General features: G+C 43.2%; 1 long non-coding RNA gene across 1 annotated transcript in view; it reads right to left on the bottom strand.

Annotated features, from left to right (window-relative positions):
* Positions 1-19,520, bottom strand: part of LOC120371284 — a 157,211-nt gene that overhangs the window by 18,717 nt on the left and 118,974 nt on the right. The window lies entirely within an intron of this gene.

Below are 19,520 nucleotides of genomic sequence, written 5' to 3'. Positions count from 1 at the left end.
TAATACAAAAACATGTCTGCACTGAAGGAGTCTCTGAAATAGGCAGAATATTGTGGAAGGAAGTGACAAAGGCCTTAAGTTATCTGCAGTGTCAAGCATATGTATGTAGCAGATAAATGGACTAGAGTTCAAATCAAAGACTATATGACAGCAGTTGCTTTCAAGGTTTCTTTGGGGATCTTCCTCTGTTCTACCAGGGAATCCAGCCTTTTCAGAGGCAAGGTGCTCCTGCTATTGCTGGCTTTGGACAGAAAGCACACGGCTGCTGCCCTCTTACATAAAATGAACAGACAAACAGCTGAATCGCTGACCCCAAATGGCCTTTTCCCTAGGATTTGTGGTTTGGACAATGAAGCCAACATTTTACATGCAGTCAGTTGTGCTTGGAATTGTGCACAAACCATCTTTTGAGTGTACTCTCTTCTTCCTCTAGATACTGTGTCTGAATAATTTTTTTGAAAAACCACTTTGTAATGCACTTTGTAATGCATTGCACTGTAATGAAACACTGCACACCTTTGTGCGAAACATTTGGCAATAAATATGTGAGTGCACTATGGATATACTGTAGGAAAAGTACAGTACCCTATTTGTAAAGCATAGTATACGCAAAGGCCATTTAGCAAGATAAAATAGGACTAATAATTCCAATTTGAAAATAAAGAGGAATCGCTTTACTTGTTTTATGCAAAATATAAAACAGATCTAATAATGTATAACACATAGTACTTTGAACTTACAAACGTTAACTATTTAATGGTCACAACAGCCATAAGAAGTAGCTAGATAACTATTATCCCTATTTTATGAATATGGAGACAGAGAAGCATCGGCAGAGCTGAGAATAGAACCCATGTGCCAAATTCTTGACTAGAGTAAATTGGTGCATTTCCAGTAAATCAAAGGAGCTGTGCTGATTTACACCAGCTGAGAACTTGGCCGCAGGAGTTCTGAACTCCCAGCTCTTTCTCAGTCCATTAGATTACACTGCCTCCCACCAGATCTACCCAGAAATACAGCGAAGACAGCATCCACTGTAGCCTAGCAACTGTGTGCTTAGTGCTACTTACCACTGACTCACTGAACAGTCACAAGTGTCCCTGAGGATACTTTTTCACTACAGAGTTAACTTGCGCTCTTACCTGCCCCCCATCCCAACACAAAAATCCTCTCTCACAGATTTGGACATGCTCTGAAACCAGACTAGTTTGCTTGACGGGGGGTGTAGGGAAGAGTTCAGGCTCCATTTTAACTTGGGCCACAACCCACCTACCCTGCAGTGTGGATAATCCGTTACTTCACTTGGGTGCTGATCATCCTCCAATACCTTCCCATAATTCCCCCTGGGCCATATTTTCCAGCCCTTCTACCTATTCTCTTCTTCTGCACCAGAAGTCACCTAACAGTTTATATTCACAGAGTCAAAATCTAAAGCCCACATTTCCATGCGGCCTGCTACATCTCTGCACAGCACTTGATGCCATCTCAGAGATTCTCAGCCCAGCATGCTGCCTGGAGGTCAGAGGCTCACACTACACAGTGGTGCAGATTAGTGCAGCCCAAAGAACCATGCAATATGACCCCAGAACTCCTAGTGCCTAACGCAGGTTAGTGCAGGGCCAGTGCAGACATGGCTACACAGGTATCACTCGGATATGGCTTAGAAGTGTGGATGCTCACAGCTGAACTTGGCCAACCCAGGTTCCCAGACCCAGGATAACTCAAATAACCCATATGCAGGGAAGCTCCATCAATAGGTCTGATCACCAATATGTCTGATCACCAAAACTGGAATATTACAGAAATGTGAAACAAATTGAGGATGAAAGCAGCATGCACTACAATACTCTGATTCAACAATAACAAAACAGCATTCAGGCATAACGGCGGGCACAAAATCGCCATTGTACTTTTGGCTTCCAGTTATTCTGGTTATAAAAATGCATTTTCTAGGCCATTCAGAACACAAAGTAAACATTATTCCATGGTCTGAAAACTTTAACTATGTTAAAGTGCACGCTTTGTATTTTATCTGAAAACCCAAACACACACAGATTGTTCTGAACACAACGTATTACCTGGGATAGCACTTCAAATGCAAATTAAGGGCTCTGTAAAATTATTGTAATGCAAGAGTACCATGGTTTATTAACAGCAGATTTGCAAGGTTAATTTTCAATTATGTATTTCTTATTAATTTTCTAGCTGTCTTGCTATTATTAAATTTAAAGAGGAAGATACTTTCAATGTGTCCAGCTTCCGTGGCTTTATTACTGATAATTATTCCTATTTTCCAATTTGTGTTACTCTCGCGTCTTGCAAAATTTGTAATTAATGAGCAAATAATTATAGCAGCACTTACTAGAGCTGCTTTAGTTAAAGCTGTGTCAGCTTTTGCATTAGGCTCCCCATTTTTCAAGGGTTTATAACTCAAGCATAAAAATTCACTCTGAGCAGCACCTTGTCATATGAGCCATCAGCTGAGAGTGATTCTTCTTTTTTCAATGTTTCTAAACAGCATTGTTTGGTTTTGATTAAATGATTGGCCATTGTAAATATAAAATATTAAAAGGTCAAGAGGTTTACTGCTCTTACATTTTTCAGTGCTATGATGACTTCACTAGATAAATAGATAGATATATATTTTTAAAGTGACAATTTTCATATTTTAAAGTTAAAAGTGAGAGGCGGAATATCTCCAAAGAACAGAACTGAGCTCTTGAATCCTGATGCATTTTACAAAATAAGCAGAGCCGAGGATGTTTGACATACATGGGAGATGTGCATTCTGGACCCACCCTTGCTAAGAGCTTAAGCACACACTTAACTTTAAGCAGATGCATGTTCCATTGGAGTCAACGGGACCACTCCTACATGTGCTTGATGGCCCAGTTCTGCAAAGCATTTAAACTTTAAATACGTGCTTAAATCCATCCCTATTTAAAAGTAAGAGCTGCTTATATGCTTTACTAAATTGGGGCTTCCAGGCTTAATCCTGCAAGCTGCTGAGGACCCTCAACTCCTACAGAAGTCAATGGGAGCTGACTCAGTACCTCACAGGAATCTCAGCACCCTTCAGCATTCATACCCGTTCATGTAATATTTAGAAACTGGCCATTAGTGTCACCTGAATGTAAGTGTCTGGCTTCTATTTTCGCCTGTTTACTCAAAATAGAAAAAAGTCAGGACAGGTTAAAATAGACAAATCACACATACCAAATACATGGTAATTCAAAAACCCTTCTCTGGAGAACAATGTGAAAACATGTAGAAAGTTTTTCCCCTAATTACCTTTTTATCACCTGTCTGAATGAGGACACAACTAACTCTTTGGGGCAAGCACTGTGCCATGTCATATTTATTTAGATTGCAGCCTCGGAGTGCTCCAATAGCAACAAGAAGATACATTTCTCTTTTATGCTGGGTTGCACACACTCTCTTTCTCTCCTTTTTTTCCCTTCGTGTTTTAGTTTGTCTGTTGTACACTCCACTGTTTTCCACCAGTAAAATGAGTGTCTGAAAGGAAGGGGAGAAGGTAGCTAGTACAACCATTGACCCAAATAAAAAACTATGGACCAGGACCTAAGAGGCGCTGCAAAATTCAGGAACTACTGCAAAGGGAAGATAATGCACAAGTAGCCACAAGGCCACAGGGAGAGTTCAGATTAGTGAGTTGATCACAATGCGGTCACTGGCAACATCAGAAACAATAAAGCTAGCAGAGAGAGCACGGTACTGTATAAGGACTGCCACAGCTTCAAAGAAAATATGTGATTCCAAAAGCTCCTGGGAGACAGAAATGTTGTGTGACTATTTCCTCCCAAACATCCCATGCAAATATGCTGCTGGCAGAGGCATTGTGGCTGCACTGACTAGCCAGGCTTTGTGCTCCTTCTTTTGCAAAGACTCGTCAGATGCTCCTATTTGTTCCTATTTCTTGGGCTCTGCAGGACCCACAATTTTTGGAGCAGCTTGGCCTGATGCTTAGTTTGTTTAAGGCAGCACTGTTGCACCCATGCAGTAGAGGCAGGGGACAGGGAAGAGCAGGGCCGGTGCAACCATTTAGGCGACCGCAGGCATTGGGATTTGGGGGGCGCCGTTTTCTTCAGCAGCGACCGCGGCGGCCAGATCTTTGGCCACCCCATTCGCCGCTGGCATTTAGGCGGAGGGAGCTGGGGCAGGGGAGCACGGGGAGGCCGCCTGCACCAAGTAGGGGGAGAAGGGGGCAGCACGCAGGGAAACTCCCCGCCCCAGCTCACCCCTGCCCCACCTCTTCCCCAAGGAGGCCATGGCTGCTTCACTTCTCCCGCCTCTCAGGCTTGCAGTGCCTAAGCTGATTGGCGCTGCAAGCCTGGTAGGTGGGAGACGTGAAGCAGCCATGGCATGCTCAGGGAGGAGGCAGGGCAGGGGTGAGCTGCTTCACTTCTCCCGCCTCCCAGGCTTGCAGCGCCAATCAGCTTAGGCACCGCAAGCCTGGGAGATGGGAGAAGTGAAGCAGCGATGGCGTGCTCGGGGGTGCTCGTGTTCGTGGACAGAGCAGGAGTGAGCTGGGGTGGGAGGGGTGCCTCAGGGCAGAGGGTGGGGGGTGGGGAGCTGCCGCAAGGGGGCGCCTCGGGGCGGAGGGGGGAGCTGCCGCGGGGGCAGGAGGGGGTGCCTCAGGGCAGAGGTGCGCGTGGGGGGGGCAAGGTGGAAGTTTTGCCTAGGGCGCGAAACATCCTTGCACCGGCCCCGGGGAAGAGTCATCACTGTGTATGCGGATTTTATTTTTGTTTTTTTCCTGTTAAGAACAGGGCAACTGAGGGTACTTGAATCTGCTGGAGATGACCACATCAGTCAAGCAGTTTTACTTGCTGGGAAACTCAGCCAGAGACAAGCCTGGTATAGCACAGCTCAGGGAATGAACAGTCCTATCTGCACACTTGTACAATTACACTGAATCCTGGAAATGAAACGTCTGGACCAAATTCTGCCCTCATTTTTACATCCATGCAATTTACCCCTTACGACTGTTAACCCAGTAAGAGTGTTTTGTCTATTCACCATGCCTTTTATCTGGACAAGTGTATGTCTCAATTAATATCAGCTGAAGTTCCTTAGGGCTCCTTTCCCCATAATTATCTAGCCATCTTTGGATTTTAATGACTATTCTAGTGATCATTTCTTTAGTGTAATATTTACAGCAAACTAATTCAAAATAAAACAATAGAATTCTATATTTTAAAGAACCTGTTTGAAATCAAAATTGGAGCTCATAACTGGAAATGTTAACGATAGGTAGTTAGGTATTTAAATCAAATTATAAAGTACTATGAATTTCATTGCTATGATTACAATATTGGTACCCAGTTTCACCTCTCTTTTTCTTGGCGGAGAGTCTGGGTTTCTTGCTGGAGACCTAGAGAACATGCACCATCACCCCTGTGACCTACAGTAGCCATCTCCACACAAAAAGTGTTTGGGTGGCAAAGTGGGAAGATGCTGACAATTGGGGTCAATGAACAAAAAACAAAACAGGCATTTTGTTTGGGTCTCTCCTGTGACATTTTGGGGTTTAACCCAGACCAGCAAGAGGTTTTGTCACGACATGCCCTGCAACTCTGCTTGCCTTAAATGCTCTGTTGCGGTGGCTCAAAGCACAGACCCCCAACAGGCAACATACAAGCATGCTGGTCATGCCTCGGCTTCCACCACCTAGTTACTGTTTGCAGATTGACCCCAACACCCCCAGTCCTGAATTTCCCCAAAACTGTCTCCCTGCAGTGTCCAGCCCTCTCCTGGAACACTCCCAGAAGGTATTAAGTTCACTGCTCCTTCAAAGAAATAGAAACAGCACCTTGTTGCCTTGACTGGCGTTAACAATCACATCAGTTGAATCAAAGCACTAGGCTGGTGTAGATAAAATGTAAAACAAGTTGATTCAGTCAAAAAGAGAGGTTTTAAGTGAGTTAAGGTATAAGCGATAAAGATAGAAAAGGTTACAAACAAACAAAAATAAATATACACTTTCTAATGGTTAAGACCTAACTTAGCAAGCTACAGTCTTTGTTCAAGGTAGTTTACTCACCAGCTTTCCTTTTCCAGTAACGGCAGACTAGCTCTTAGTCCAAATCCCCAGAAAGTCCGAGTTTCTGTCTCCCCAGATGAAGGGTAACATTAGTAGCTCTCTGTCCCTCTCCATATAGATACGAGGTGGATGAGGTAATTTTTATTTTAGTGGCCCAACTTCTATTGGTGAAAGGGGCTAGCATTTGTGCTTACACAGAGCTCTTCTTCAGATCTGGTCTCTCTTTATAGTCCAGTAAACCTCTGAAAAATCTCTCTCTCAAAGTTCAATGACCCTGTGTCAAGAGGCTGGATGGTTTCCTGGGGGTGCAGCATCCATCCCCCATTGAGACTGTTCAATGATCACTTTTCCCTCACTTGCTCTCCTGATAGCTTTGTTTGCTTGGCATGCAAATGTGTTTTTCTTTGTCTTTGGTCACACCTTGCTCAATTTACTTGGGGGAGACATTTAAGCAGGCAGAACCACATTCCTTTATCTGGGGAAAAACTGTATATCAACTCCTCTTCATATGCCTGCTTTAAACACATTTTAGTCATAATTCCAGCACATCCGTATAATCCTTTGTGGGTTGACCATACATCCTTCACACAAGGATAGTAATGGTCAGTGTTTTCTTAGTGTTCCAATGGCATAGTACATGACACCTTTTGGGTATATATCAAGACAACAGTGTGTTAGGTGTACTGAGTATGTCAGGCCTGGCAAGAGTTACTCTCAGAGTAGTGAATCACCAGTGAGTCTCCGTGTCACATCTATATTCCTGTATCTGTAGAGGTAGACAGAATTTAACTTCTCCTTAGAGGGAGTGCCAAATTCGAATTGCAGTTATACCAGCTTCCATCCAGAGTGACTCCACTGAAGTTAACTGAATTATTTTGGATTGACACAGGTGTAGGGGAGTGCAGGACACTGTCCACAAGCATTGCATTTTTGCAAAGTATTTTTTTTAAACGTAACATGAGACCCCCACTGCTAAAGAAGATACAACCACATTTTCTCACTGTGAGTTGATTGCCTCCGAAGAAGCTAGACGCCAGCACACAAGTAGAGAAAATAAAATAAAAGCATGTCATTGCCACCCTGAGGATCACTTCATATTTCATAAGCTTTTTTATCCTAACATCAATATTCTCACCAATAGCCATTGTAAACCTTACCATGCTAAAAGAATACTGATATCATCATTTCTCTCTCTCTAACACACACGCACGCACACGCACAGGCAGAATAAAGCCCAAAACACACTGATGCTTTTATTCCATAATAAAAGCTTTATATAAATACCAGCAGTTACTCTACATATTGGGTGACTGTCAAGCTTTTAGGTAAATATTTTCTGCTACTGAACTAATGTCATGCATGACATTCTTCTCAGGTTAATATTAGTTTGCTAAAGCTAGTCAAAGAAATCTATATGTGCTCATATTCCCTAGTTGCTGGGGGGGCCTTACATTTTGACTGTAACCATGGTGCTGCTGGATTTATCATGACTGCATGGCACAATGTGCGTCTCATCATTCTTTCCTGGCAGCTTTGTATAGCTTTTATTTAGCTGTAAAAATAATTTACATTTCGTGAGCATCTGAATTAAAGATAAACTATAACTATGACATCCAGGAATAGATATTTTTATGCAAATTTATTTATAAAACAAATCATATTTAGAACATAACATCACACCAATGCCTTCTTCAGACGCCTTGTCTCTTTTTACAAATATTTAAATCTTTCTTTTGGGGAACAATATATTAAAGTATACTGTATACATTTGCCATGGAAATGGAAATACAGAAGATGAACAATTCTCAGTGGTTATTTACATCAGTGAGTAAAATTTGGGAAGCTGGGTTAGTCACAGGTTTGGTTATGGGGTTAGGAGTTTTTTTACCTTGACATCATTGATTAGAATGTTTTCCAGGTCAGTAGTGACTATCCTGGCCCCATTGACTTCAGTGGGGGGCCAGGATTTCACTCCTAGTACACACTAAGCTGCTTTGTGGCCTATCTGACATGCATTGTTATTAGTTCAGTTGCTGGGGGTCAACAATCCATATCACAAACAGCACCATCACCTTTACTCTTGTGCCATTATCATCTGTGACAACTTACCTGACACTTCTACCATCAAGACATTTCAATAAAAAACTACGTCCCTTTTAAAGTATGCCTGTAACTCTTTTCAGGATCATGACCTATATATCCTATTTGCCACTCACTCCAACCATTGTGTTGCTCAATTACTCCTTAATACAACTACTGCAAAGAGTCAAAAACTCTTTTATATTCTAAAACATCATAAATCAAAGTATTTTGCACTGTGTTCCAAATGTTCAAAAATGGTTCGTTTTACAAAAACAACATAAAAAAACCAACAGAATTATACACGTTTTTGGTTTATAATAAGGCTATTATGAGTACACAATGCAAAAATTTGAAATTTGATTTGAAAATAGGCACAATTTAAAATCTTACAGGTTTTTGGTACAAAAATATGAATTTCATGAAATTTCACTAAAAATGAAAATTTGAGCTGAGAAGTGACTGGAAAGAACTAACAAAAAATTCCACCTGAATGTCACGAAATCATTTTTTTCAATTTCGTCAGACTTTTCCTTCTGATCTTTTCACTCGCTTCGTCGCTTTTATGTTATCTCATTTCTACATGGTCTTTATTTCTTGATTTGTGTCCAAAAAATTCTACGGTTAGTTTCTTGAGTTCCCATAAAGCATAAGGCTGGTGTTGGATCAATGGCTTCACTATAACACTCTTCCTGTTTGGTGACCGCAACATCTCATCCATGTCAGAAACCTCTGCTATTTACCATCCTTCTGCAGCTGTGAACTCTCTACTGTGTGATTCCATTTTCATTGTATGTTACTCTAAAAGGGTACAGAGGATGCCATATAATTGTTTTCCATTTCTAAAGAAAAATTGCAAAACTTCTAAATGACAATAGAATACATCACAAATGTTGATATGTTTTCTTACTACAAATGTGCTCTGGCAAAGGTTGGACACTTGCCCCACTACTCTGCTTCTCTTAGTCACTCTAATGCTAATGCAAATTATCTCAATCTCAGAGGCAGGAGCATCTCAGAGGATGGATCATGCAGCACAATGTGCTCTTATGTTAGCGCTCCAGTAAATGGTGTTTGCCTGTGGCAGTGGGATCCTGTGAGAGTTGGAAGGAATACTATTGCTGTTAGGTTCCAGCTTTCTATCCAGACTGTTTTAGCTCAAATCAATGCTTGCCCCAGCCCAGTTTGTGTGGATGTATGCACAAATCTTCTAACTGCAGATACTAAAGAATAGCTGGTGATGTGAGTGATCCTGCTTTGGCTGGTATGTCACAGGCTGTTCCTCTTTCATCACTCCCTTTGGCACTCTGACAAACGTTTTGTGCAATAACCTCTGTCGAATGCTGCAGGCAATATCATGCTCCTTCTTTAGCTCTGCTTCCGTGTTCAGACCAAACATTGTTCGTGAATCAGAAATAACACAAAATATTAGGTACCTTTTGGTTGGAAAGTATGCTCTGTTAGGTGTTTGCTGCACTGAAACTGTACAATCCACAAGTTCCCTGAACTCTTCAGCATCTGTACTTTATATAGAAAGTTACTTAAGTCTCACAGTACTTTTGCCAATTGTGCAGAGAACTTGTAGACAGATATACATTCTGCTGTATTTTAAGGCATGTTAAAATATTTTCCAGTAGTATTTCATGCCAATATGCAGTCTGACTTTTTCTCTTACCTGCCACATGAACCCTGTAGGTTTCTCCCCTTCTGCACATAGAGCTGGGGGGACAACAACAGGACAAACTCTTACTTATTTGCAATTCCCACTTCTGCAGCTTGTCTGCCATCTTGAGGGATGGCCAGCATCTGAAAAGTGCATCTGAGAGGGTCTTTGACTTTTAAAGATATTTTTTCATGATAGGAGGCAGTGATTCAGCAATTAATTATAATAAGCAAGAACAATAACCAATGAATATTGTTTCTAAATAAGTCCTCTTCTATGCTTTGTACTTTTGCCTGTAAACTGCCATTTTACTAATCTGCAGGCAGAACTTTCTGTCTTGATTTTCTTAGGGCTTTCCTAAACACTGACATCAGTGATTGACAGGTGGGTTCTGCACCCCACACCTGCATCAGACTCATGGAGACAGCAAACTTAGTGTGAGGATTGGTGTATGGGAAAATTGAAGTGAAAATTGCAAGAGTGTTAATCCACTCAGTAGGATTCCTGTTCCTTAACCATTCCTAATCTAGTTTGTCTTCTATCTTTAGATGATACAAAGGTGACTGAACAAGGAAAGAGGTAAAGGGGAAGCATGAGGAAAGATAGCAATTCGAGCTGAGGGACACAAATGGGACTACTTGCCGGGTAACTCAACCTGAGTAAGAGTGGCAGAATCTGGCCCTGAATTATCATGATTCCATGTCTTCCAGCAACACAATCTTGCTACCATGTAAGTTCACCTCATGATTCCTACTCAATAGCAGCTCAAGTAGACTCAAGAATTTCATCACCTCACTCTTCACTTCCCTATAATTATCATTATAGTGCTGAAAAGTGGGTTTTTATTGCTTGTGTGTGTATACAATTCGCTGTGTGTATAAAATGTACTATTATGTTAGAGAGACAAGGTGGGTGAGGTAATATCTTTTATTGGACCAACCTCTGGGCTTGGCTACACTTACAAGTTGCAGCGCTGGTGGAGGCTTTCCAGCGCTGCAATTACACCCTGTCCACACTTGCAGGGCACAACCAGCGCTGCAACTCCCTGGTTGCAGCGCTGGCTGAAAACCCATCCGGGTTTGGGTATAAGGAGTGCAGCGCTGGTGATCCAGTGCTGCTCATCAGGTGTGGACACTCACCAGCGCTTTAATTGTCCTCCAGGGAATAAGGAGTTATCCCAGAATTCCCGTTCAGCCATTCTGCTCATCAGTTTGCACTCTACTGCTCTTGCCTCAGGTGACCCGCCCTTTAAATGCCCCGGGAAATTTAAAAATCTCCTTCCTGTTTGCTGCAGCCAGGTGTGGAGTGCAATCAGTTAATCTTTACAGGTGACCATGCCCCCACGCGGCAAACGAGCCCCAGCATGGAGCACTGGCGAATTGCAGGACCTCATTAGTGTTTGGGGGGAGGAAGCTGTGCAGTCCCAGCTGCGCTCCAGCCGTAGGAATTACGATATCTTTGAGCAGGTATCGAGGTCCATGCTGGATAGGGGCCATGATCGGGACGCACTACAATGCAGGGTTAAAGTTAAAGAGCTGCGGCGTGCCTATTACAAAGCCCGCGAGGGCAATCGCCGATCCAGAGCTGCCCCCACGACCTGCCGGGAGATGGACGCGATACTTGGGGGTGACCCCACTGCCAGTCCCAGGACCACGATGGACACTTCTGAGCAGGGTGGGGGACAGGAGGAGGAGGATGTGGAGGCGGAGGCGGCAGGGGGGGGAGGAAAACGCGAGTGAAGCTACTGGAATGGGGGAAGACACCCCAGAGTCCCAGGAGGCATGCAGCCAGGAGCTCTTCTCAAGCCAGGAGGAGCAGCCAGCAGTTGCAGAAGGACAAGCAGAGCAGATTTTCTGGGTGGAAATGTTTCTGGAGTAGATGTGGAATAGCCCATTGATGTGGTCTATCAAGTTTCAGCCAGAGCGTGGGCAATATGCCTGCGCAGGTTTATAGGGAGAGCCACTGTGCTCCTTGTCCCAGTCAGGCTAATGCGTCCGCGCCACTGTGCCACGAGGGGAGGTGGGACCATTGCTGCACACAGGCAACCCGCATAGGGTCCAGGGCGGAATCCACATTGCTGTAGAAGAGCCTCTCGCTCTTCCCTAGTGACCCGCAGCAGGGAGATATCTTCCAGGAGTAACTCCTGTGAAAAATGTTGGGAGACTCTTTAGTGAAGATAGTGATTAGGAGATAGGGAGATAGTGAAGATCACCCCTGCAGCTGCATCTTCACTCAACCCCTCTATCACTGCAGCTGTTCGATGCACTTCCCCGAAGCAACCAGCACCCCTCTATCACTCAAGCCCCACTTCTCCCTCTATGCAGCACCCCTCACTCACCATTTCGTGTCTTCTGTTGTGTTATGTGTGTGGTAAAAGAATGCTAAAGTGAGGACTAAGAACTCCTTCAGTGTGTGGGAATTACTGTCTGGAGATAATGAAAACAATGCTACCCTGTTAAATGTTGTCATTTCTGCCTTTCTAAAGTGACCTTGACTGCTGGACTGACCAGATGTACCAGAGCACAGAGACTGCAGAATTTGAGGAAAAATCCCCGAAAGAGCAAGGAGGACATGCTGAAAACTGTTATTGCTCACTCTGCTAGAGAGAGTAAAAACTTGCAGGAGTGGAGAGAAAAGGAAAGCAGGATCCGCCAGAGGGAAAGCAGGATCCGCCAGAGAAATGCAGTGGCCAAGAGGAAAAGCACAGAGCAGCTGCTAAGCATCCTGTCGCGCCAAGAGGACTCTATCGAGTCACTCGTAGCCATGCAAGCAGAGCACTACCGTGCTACTCCCCCCCCCCCATCCCAAAGCTTTTTGCCTTGTGCCCCAATGTCAGCTCAAATCCCCTTTCCCCAGCATCCAGGTTCTTACCACCACCAGCTGCCTCCAACACCTGTACGTTCACCAACCAGCCCTGATAACTACAACCCTTACCCTCTGCACTCAACCCCCATCACCATGCAGTATATGCACCCTGAAGTGCAGGATTCATTGCACAGCACTCCAGACAGGACATATGCAAACTTGTGACTGTACAGTTCACCAACCCACACCCCTGCCCTCTTGTGTTCATGAAATGTTGTGTGTGTCTGTCTGTCTGTCAAGGAAGTTTTTTTCTTTTCAATAAAACAATTCTTGGCTTTGAAAACAGTCTTTATTATAGCAGATAGTGAAAGATACCTTAGCCCAGTAAAGAAAGAGGCACTGCAAATCATTTTAGGGATAATAGAATAACAGTGTAAACAGTGCACTTCACTCCCATGCAAGGCAGCAAACATTACTGTTGGCTTTCAGCCTCAAATTCTTCCCTCCAGGCATCCCTAATCCTTGAAGCCCTGTGCTGGGCCTCTCTATTAGCCCTGCTCTCTGGCTGTGCATATTCAGCCTCCAGGACTTGAACCTCGGTGGTCCATGCCTGACTGAATGTTTCACCCTTCCCTTCACAAATATTATGGAGGGTACAGCAAGCGGATATAACCGCGGGGATGCTGCTTTCCCCCAAGTCTAGCTTCCCATACAAGGATCTCCAGCGGGCTTTTAAACGCCCAAAAGCACACTCCACAGTCATTCGGCACCGGCTCAGCCTGTAGTTGAACCGGTCCTTGCTCCTGTCAAGCTTCCCTGTATAGGGTTTCATGAGCCAAGGCAGTAACGGGTAAGCGGGGTCTCCAAGGATCACAATGGGCATTTCGACGTCCCCTACTGTGATCTTCCTGTCTGGGAAAAAAGTCCCTGCCTGCATCTTCCTGAACAGGCCACTGTTCCGAAAGATGCGTGCATCATGCACCTTTCCAGGCCAGCCTGTGTAAATGTCAATGAAATGCCCACGGTGATCCACAAGCGCCTGGAGAACCATAGAGAAATACCCCTTATGATTAACATACTCTGATGCCAGGTGGGGGGGGGGCAGAATAGGAATATGCGTCCCATCTATCGCCCCTCCACAGTTAGGGAAACCCATTTGTGCAAAGCCATCCACAATGTCCTGCACGCTCCCCAGAGTCACGGTCTTTCTTAGCAGGATGCGATTAATTGCCTTGCAAACTTGCATCAAAACGATTCCAACGGTCAACTTTCCCACTCCAAACTGGTTCCCGACCGACCGGTAGCTGTCTGAAGTTGCCAGCTTCCAGATTGCAATAGCCACCCGCTTTTCCACCGTCAGGGCAGCTATCAATCTTGTGTCCTTGCGCCGCAGAGTGGGGGCGAGCTCAGCACACAGTCCCATGAAAGTGGCTTTTCTCATACAAAAATTCTGCAGTCACTGCTCGTCATCCCAGACTTCCATGACGATGTGATCCCACCACTCAGTGCTTGTTTCCCGAGCCCAAAAGCGGCGTTCAACGGTGCTGAGCATTTCCGTGAATGCCACAAGCACTGTAGTGTCACACGCGGCAGGCAAATCGATATCGATATCATCGTCAGACTCCTCACTGTCACTTTGGAGCTGAAGGAATAGCTCGACTGCCAAACGTGTTGTGCTGGCGACACTCATCAGCACAGTCCTCAGCAGCTCGGGCTCCATTTCCCACAGAAATCGCGATTCACACACTGTAACAGAAAGACACTCACAATGGCGCCAAACGTTGCCGGAAAGACTGAATGCTGGGATGTGAAGCGATGCACCACGGGGCGTTGGCACAGGAAGCGGAATGACCCACACACTTCCTTCCCCTTCCCACAATACTCAGCGGCAAAATGGGACGAGGTGCTCTGTGGGATAGCTGCCCACAATGCACCTCTCAATACAGCGCTGGAAAGTGCTGCAAGTGTGGCCACACTGCAGTGCTGGTAGCTGTCAGTGTGGCCACACTCCAGCGCTGGCCCTACACAGCTGCATGACCAGCGCTGTAACTCCCAGCGCTGCAACTTGTAAGTGTAGCCAAGCCCTTTGTTGGTGAAAGAGTTGAGCTTTCAAGTTTCCTTGGTCAGTGCTACCACAGGAGATCACTGTTTTTCACAATAGTTCTATATTGTTAGCACTGCAGCACTGTTTGCCTGAATTTTCCTACTCTGAACCCTTTATCCCCTGCCTTGCAAAATCTCAGTTCTGAGAGAGCTACACTGAGCAATGTGTTTCCTGCTACCAGATCTGCCTATGGTGGATTCTCTTTTCTTTTCAGTACCCAGGACATTTTAGGAGAACATTATCCTATCCAAAATATCTTCCTTTTTTAGTATTCTTAATCCATCCTTTCTGCTTTTTTTCATCATCCCCTCACTCAAAGGGATCAAAGATAAGTGTCTCTTAAACCTCTTTACACTGTTTGGGCCATTTCCTGTTAGTGAGACCCTCCTAATCCCCACCAGCTTCAATGAGAGTTCTGAGTACCAAATGATAGCAGGATATAGAACTTTGTTTCAATTGACTTCCCTGGGAACTCATTCCATGGGACCAATATCTACCTTCAAATTCATGCATGATTTCCATGGACACCAATGAGGCTTACACAGGCAAAAGTGAAGGCCCACCTGGCCCTTTGTAAAACATAGTTCTCCTAAATTCCTCATTTTATTCCTACTTTCCTGATTTTTACATTATGTTCCCGAGATTTTTTTCTCCACTTCTTTACCTTTAAACTAGTCCTTTATACTTTCAATTTTAGTTTTGTTTCTCACTTTGCTGTATAATATTGGAAAACAAACAATTATCTGACCATCTTCACTCAGACTTTTTTTTTATTAATTCGGTATAAACATACCTCATTCAGAAATGAAACTGAAACTACAGCTTAGACTCGGAGAGGAGATGGTTTCCTGATTTTCATGAGGGTTCTGCAATATTCTTTTCCAGGTCTGTTTTTACCCAAACTTTTGCTGTTTACCCCTTTTCTAAGTCCATCCTTTTGTGATAGTGAGTACAGCCAATCACAAGGGTATTCAGATCAGCACTGAATGATGGCTTTTGACTTTCTGTCTATATTGAGACTCTCTGCTTTTAGTTTTCCTATAGCTGAGCTACAACTAGATTTTCTGTTTCATACGAAATTCTGTGTCTTTGAATTTTTTCGCTTCAAAAATAGAACAAAGCCAAAACACTTCAAAATTTCCCACAAAACAATTCATTTCAGATCAACTGAATGGTTTGTTCTGATAAAATCAAAATGTTTCATTCCTATGGACTTTTTACAAATGTTATATTGTATTATATAAATGTTTCACTCTCAACAAATCAGCATTTCCCACCCAGCTAAGCTAAGCATGTTTCACCAGTACAACAGCCAAAACGGGATTTCTTTTCACAAATCCAGTGTGGTGTCCAAAATGTTCCTATTTAGTTTTCTATGGGATTTTTGGTTACAGCTCTAGGATGGGAAGTAGTTAATTTATCTGTAGCATTTCCAGATCCTGTATACCAATGTTACTTAATGAATTTTCATAACTGCCATTGACTTCTATAGGGCTAGGATTTCTCCCCACTTGCTGCAATGTATGATCAGTGGGGAAAAGATTTGATTCTATTTTTAAATTTCACACAACAATGAGCTTAAAGTACTTTTAACCAATTGCCTGAATCTTTGGCCAAGTCCACCTTACCTGTAAAAGATCTGTGTCAGTTATGTAATGCTCTTTTAATTTTTCATTCATTTAATTTAGCCCATTGATACAAATTATCTGTCAGCTTGTCTATTTCCAGTTATTACTAGACAACACCTCACAACTATAATTGTGGATTGGGTATGATGTTTGTTTTACTTCTTCATTAACAGTTACTACATACTAAGTAAATTTGTTTCCTTGACACATCACTAACACGTGAAAAATGTAATTGGTTACATCAAACTAAAATTAGGAAATAACATTAGCTGTCTGTATTTATTTACATGTGCAAAGTTCAGACATATCATCAGGAGTTTCAATGCTGTGTTTCTTTCCACCACAGATTTAGGGTTTACCTTTCGTTAAATGGAGACATTGGTTCCACGTTAATTTATAAGAGCTGGGTAAGACTGAAAAATGCCGTGATCTCCTGAATGTTATCACACAGTCCAGAGTTACATTGGCTTCCTTATTTGCTTGTAAAAAATGTTACTTCATGTTGGCTCAGGGCCTGATCTTGTAGTCTTCCACTGCAGTGGAAGATTTGGTTGTTCAAGGAATAGAGATTCAGGTAAATGTTGCCCCTTCTATTACAATAAACATAAGATAATCACATTTGAATTTTGTTGTATTTTGAACTTTGTCTTCATGGAAAAAATCTTTCATCCGCACAGGATTTTATAGAAAGTACTCTAAAAAGGCCCTATTGAATATAAACAAGAATTAGATATTTGCTATGTTTTTTTAAAGAATTCTATAAAAGGGAAATAATTCTCTATTAAATTCTATAGGACAGTTTAAAATACCTATAGAAAGGTTATAATTTCTGATCAAATTCTGGAGACTTTTCAATCAGGGTGTAATTCAAATTTCTTTTATTATATGTACAGTACATTTTTAGCCATTTATTGTTTCATCAACATAGCCAGAAGTTGTCTTGGAAAGAATATAGTCTGATAATTCAACAACCTGTTCAATTTGACTTTTCAGAGTAGCAACATTCAGTGAAGTGAGCAAGAGAGCAATAATTAACAATGTCCAACATTAACAGATTAATTCTGGATGGTAGTGGAGCAGGCATGTTCATCCTTGTGTAACCCACACACCTCCTGGGTGTGGTGGTCTGTCTCATCTAGTGGCACCAAGACCACTTAGAGAGGGATATACAATGAGTCTGCTCTACAGCCTTAGCTAACAGGCAATTGGCTTTTAGCTCATGTAGTAGAGGCTCAGGCGCTAAGCTTCAGAGGTTCCAGGTTTGATCCCGCCCGACAACCCTGCTTGTTGGCATTATACTTGCATCAGAACAGCAGGTGTGGGCAGAGGGGGAAGGTGGAGAGAAGAAAGGAGCGGAGGGGTGTTTGAATTAAAAATGCAATAATAAAAATTTTTTATGCACTGATACATGTTAACTGGAGATGACCTAACTAATCTGGAAAAGTTCAGGTACTTCACATCTCAAAAGGGAATACCAGCATGAAAACCTCAGGGAAGGCAGAGAGCTTACTATGGCCCCAACTCAGCAAAGCATACATGCTTAAATCCTATTGAAGTCAGCTGGATTCCAGCACATACTTACGTGCTTTGCTGAATTGGGATGGTTTGCTGAATCCCTATGATAGCATCACCGCCTATTGCTCGTTAGACTACCCTCTAGAGTGATGGGGCAAGTAAAATTTAGGTTTTAGAGTATCAGAAAATAAAATGTTGGTAGGAGATTTGTTTTTGTGATCTGTGTTTAAGTTCTCTGGAACAGATTCTTGGCAAGTGTGGAAAAACTATGTTTTACACGGTGCAAAGTGAACCTAAAGTGACCAAAGATTGTCAAGGGAGAATACCCCTGTGTAGGGGGAATCTTTGCCAGCATAACTCCAGGATCAGCCAGCTGAGAATCGGTCACAACCGACTCCCTGACTACAGCTCTTTCTCTCTACGGTGCCCAAGCAGAGCTTGCGTGGGTGAAGCAAGCCACTGTGTTAAAAGTGTAGGCTGATAATGTGTAAAGCAGGGTATTTAGCATGGTCAGTCTGAAAGCTGTCAAAGATATAAGCGTTCAAATTTTGACTCTGCCATAACTTTACCCATCTCTCTCTTGTTTTTTAAATGAAAAACATAGGAAACTACATAAAACTTGAAAATTCATTGCCCACAACACAAATACAGTGTCTCAAAAATTTCTCATCCTCTTTACAAGTCAGAGAGCAAAACTGATAAATGAAGTGTTCCATGATAAGCAGGCAGTATCCATAATCCAATGCAGAGACATGCAGCATACTGGGGAAAGGTACAAGGAAAGAAAGCAGTCCTGTTCTGAGTCTCCTGCCATCAACTTCCTATGTTAAGACTCACTGAATATTCAATCTTGATATTGCAAAATACCTTTTAAACTCAGTGTTGAGGTATCACTGATGGAGGAGACAACAGAGGACTTGTACTCCTCCGTGACACAAATACAAGGCATCAGATAGCCACTCACTGTAAGGAGTGCATCTTGGCCAGACATTAGACCATTCAGTCCCACACTTGCTACAGTTTCTATGCATTGACCCTCTGTTCCAGTAAACTGTGTGAATGGGGGATATTCACTTTGGGCCCAATCTGAACCCCATCAGGAATAGATGGGAGTCTTTCCATTGACTTCCATAAGCTTTATCATAGAATCTGAGAATATCAGGGTTGGAAGAGACCTCAGGAGGTCATCTAGTCCAATCCCCTGCTCAAAGCAGGGCCAACACCAACTAAATCATCCCAGCCAGAGCTTTGTCAAGCCTGACCTTAAAAACCTCTAAGGAAGGAGATTCCACCACCTCCCTAGGTAACCCATTCCAGTGCTTCACCACCCTCCTAGTGAAATAGTTTTTCCTAATATCCAACCTAGACCTCCCCCACTACAACTTGAGACCATTGCTCCTTGTTCTGTCATCTGCCACCACTGGGAACAACCTAGATCAATCCTCTTTGGAACCCCACTTCAGGTACTTGAAGGCTGCTATCGAATCCCCCCTCACTCTTCTCTTCTGAAGACTAATAAGCCCAGTTCCCTCAGCCTCTCCTCGTAAATCATGTGCCTCAGCCCCCTAATAATTTTTGTTGCCCTACACTGAACTCGCTCCAATTTGTTCACATCCTTTCTGTAGTGGGGGATTCAAAACTGGATGCAATACTCCAGATGTG

The sequence above is a fragment of the Mauremys reevesii genome, linkage group 9, assembly GCF_016161935.1.
Source record: "Mauremys reevesii isolate NIE-2019 linkage group 9, ASM1616193v1, whole genome shotgun sequence".
Taxonomy (NCBI): Eukaryota; Metazoa; Chordata; order Testudines; family Geoemydidae; genus Mauremys; species Mauremys reevesii.
Note: the sequence above shows the minus strand (reverse complement) of the source record. Positions and strands in the feature narration are given on the sequence as shown.